Below are 3951 nucleotides of genomic sequence, written 5' to 3' on the forward strand. Positions count from 1 at the left end.
ATCCCGAATAACTTTGCCGGAGGGTCCTTTGCAACACATTTTCAAACACTATAAATGCTTGTTTAAATTTCTAGCTTAGTATCATATCACTATTATTATTAGAACTTTTTACAGTTTAAGAGGGTTTTAGAGACTTTGTTCTAAGACCTTGAAGATTCAAAAGGTTTCAACTCCAAGAAATTGGTCTTGGGTCTCAAAGATTCTTTACTCTTGACGTGTTTTAAGACTTAATTCTTCATTAGTTGATGGAAACTGATATTGGTATAAATTTTTTTCTCTTTTACATGTCTATCTAAATCCCCAATTCTTGGGGTGTGATTTTGTGAATATGGGTTAGATTATCTGTTGGTTTTGCTTGTTGATGGTTTATTTGTTGTTTAAATGTGATTTCGTTTAGTAGTTGTGTATGAACTTAATGGAGTTGTAGTTGCAAATACGATTTCATCTTAGTGTTTGTGGCATGCTCGGGAGAGAGGTCGTAAAACTAAGACTACTAAATTGATAGCCGGTGGTATTGGGTCGACATGGGTTCAGCTCGAGAGAGTGAATCCTAGTCCTTCTCCCACGCATTCAGCTCGAGAGAGTGAATGGTATAAGGCGGAGGCTATGCTTAAAGTGGGGACTTAGTGTTCGAGAGAAATCGAGTCGATTCGAGGTAAGTTGCTTGAGAGAGAATTTACCCCACTATAGTCTAGCCGAGTCACAAATACTCAACAATTTACTATCAAAAGCATGTACCCGACAATTGAGTTTATCCCGTATTCCTGTCACATCTCAAGAATCCCATCTCTCTATCTAGTTTTCATATATTTTCGCTGTTTGTAGTTGTTAATTAATACAAAACCCCCCATTGATAATTGACGCTTGCATCACCCCCTTTAGATTTAGTATGTTTATATTCAATAATGTCTATAGCTATGACTAATTAGAACTAAATTTTATTTTTCTATTAATTCTCAAAACCACACCCTGGGACTCGACCCTAACCCTTGGTTGGGTTACCTTACTATTGTACGATCGTAGACACTCAAATTGGAAGTTATGCCTTGATTACGCAAACATCACTGGCCATTGGCCTTGAACCTCTCGCCCTTATACTATTCAAGATCAATTGCACCCGACTGGAACACCTGAGTTACCTTAAAAGGTCCAGACCATTTGGATCTCAACTTTCTCGAAAGTAGACGAAGTCTGGAGTTGACAAGTAACACAAAGTCACGAGGATTAAAGGTTCTCTTCTCAATATGCTTATCATGATACAACTTCATACTCTTCTTGTATAGTGCAGACTTCTCATATGCTCTGAAACGGAGCTTATCTATCTCATTGATCTGATCCAATCTCAGGTTTGTTGTTTCACCCCAACTAAGATTTAGTTTCTTCAATGGCCAAAGTGCCTTATGCTCAAGCTCAACTGGCAAATGACTTGCCTTTCCAAACACCAACTGATATGGAGACATACCAATATGCGTCTTGAAGCTGTCCGATATGCCCATAGAGCATCATCTAACTTTCGTGACCAATCTTTCCTATGTTCACTATTTTTTGGCAAAATTGCCTTTATTTCTCTATTGGACACCTCCACTTGGTCACTGGTCTGAGGGTGATAAGGAGTTGCCACCTTGTGCTATTTAACCCTATATTTGGCCATAAATGCGCTGAATACCTTGTTGCAAAAGTGGGAACCGCCTTCACTAATAATGGCTCTGGGTGTGCCGAACCTTGAGAAGATATTCTTCTTTAGAAAGCCAACAACACTCTTGACATCATTCTCAGGAAAAGCAACTGCGTCAACCCATTTGGACACATAGTCCATTGCCACCAATATATACTTTTGTCCATAGGAGCTCACAAATGGGCCCATGAAATCAACTACCCATACATCAAATAGCTCTACCTCCAGAATAGGTGTCATGGGTAGCTCGTGGCATTGAGAGATGGCTCCTTGCTGCTGGCACACATCATAACTCCTCACTATATCTATTGAATCTTTATGAATTGTGGGCCAGTAACACCCACACTGAAGTACCTTATGGCCTGTCCGAGCGCCTCCATGATGGCTACCTACTGGAGAGGAGTGACATGCCTCTAGAATGTGAAACATGTCAGCTTCAGGGATGCATCGTCTGATGATATTATCAGCACATACCCCGTACAAATAAGGTTCATCCCAAAAATACTTACCCACATCATGCATGAACCTCTTCCTTTGCTGAAATGTGATCCTCTCAAGCATTAAGTCACTAACAAGGAAGTTAGCAAAATCAGAAACCAAGGAATAAGATCAAGAGTAGCAGCTAATACCTTCTCATTCGGGAACGAGTCGTTGATTTTGTCACGACCCAAGCCTAGGGCCTAGACGTGACATGGCGAATGAGGAACCCGAAGGAACCCCAAACAAGCCTCTCAAACTTGTCATCACACTTCATCGGTCGCGGAAGTACAATCAACATTAATTAACGGGAAATAGGGACTAAGGGCAAACCATTTCAAAATGACATCATAGAACAAGAGTCAAGCTCATTTACAAAATACTTGTCCAACGCACACCTCTACATACATAGATAGGACGGGGGCCATGACATACTACCGGCTCCCCTCATAGTCAAAATACAATTGCAAGCTAAAGTCTCAAAACATAGGAGTAGGAAACATAACATAGCCCTCGAATCATTGAGGACTCACCAACAAACTCGGATAAGCACCGTACTAGCCACGTGAATGGAGAGAAGGATCAAGAGTAGCTCCGGTCCCTACATGGTGACATCATGTAGGCAAAATATGCGTTAGTACTTGGAATGTACTAAGTATGCGGGGTGCAACACAACAATAGACAAGGACACAATCGAAATACAAGAAATAGTTTCATAGGCATTATGAATAACAATATGAGGATGCATGATCAAAGTGAAGTCAAAACATGTTTAAGTAAATCTATACTAATAGTAGATATCATATGTGTATGCATGATCCAACCAATCTATAACCCCAACTTAGGATGGGGGATGCCGTTCACACCCGGACACCCTGGTGGCAAGGTATAAACCCCTCACATGGTTGATGTTGGTCACACCCCAAGCATCCTAGGTGGTGAGATATAAACCTCTCACATGGTTGATGTTGGTCACACCCCAAGCATCCTAGGTGGTGAGATATAAACCTCTCACATGGTTGTCCGGTTCTTTTCCCCCGGACCGGGCATGGTCATGCAACACTTTATATAGGAAATTCCCATTAGGCTCTAATGCAATCTCACGTATGGAATGAACATATACACAAGCTTAGTTTGTCATCAACACATCTCTGGATTGCCATACATCTCATAACTCAAGCTTTAAAGCATCGATTCATCAATTCTCCATAGTTGGACATTTTGTCAAACACCTTGAAGGCATGTAATGGAATCAAAGAGCATGGAAAATAGGGTAGTAATTATGCAGCCAAACCAGTGAACAACCTACAACAACACCTTTTAACACCCACAATACCACATGAAAATCTCCACATCCATTCCAAATTTAGATTCAAGTTCTAGAGTCACAACATGCTCAAAACAATCACTTTTCATGTTTAAAATTCAATGTGCAGGAAATTATTACAAAGAACAAGACTAATTTATGAATCTTAACTTAAACCATGAATTAGTGAGTAGAATAGAGTCTAGGCACTATGGGTGGAAGGACCCATGAGTTCAACACCACATACCTTGAGTTCTTATGAAGGTCTTGAGAGTGTCTTCAATGGAAGCTTGGAACTTGGAGCAAGAGTCTCTTCAATCTTGAGGAAGGTTTTGGATTAGGGTTCTTGAGAGAACTTGAGAGAAAATGTGTCTAAGTATGGGAGAGGTGTTTTGGGAAATGTTTTAGAGATGGGAATTGAACTAATGGTATATAGGAAATAACATATGCCCTTTGGAAAAATGGTCCAACACTTAGAAAAAAAAATGAGGCG

Source organism: Solanum stenotomum, chromosome 2 (assembly GCF_019186545.1).
Source record: "Solanum stenotomum isolate F172 chromosome 2, ASM1918654v1, whole genome shotgun sequence".
Taxonomy (NCBI): Eukaryota; Viridiplantae; Streptophyta; class Magnoliopsida; order Solanales; family Solanaceae; genus Solanum; species Solanum stenotomum.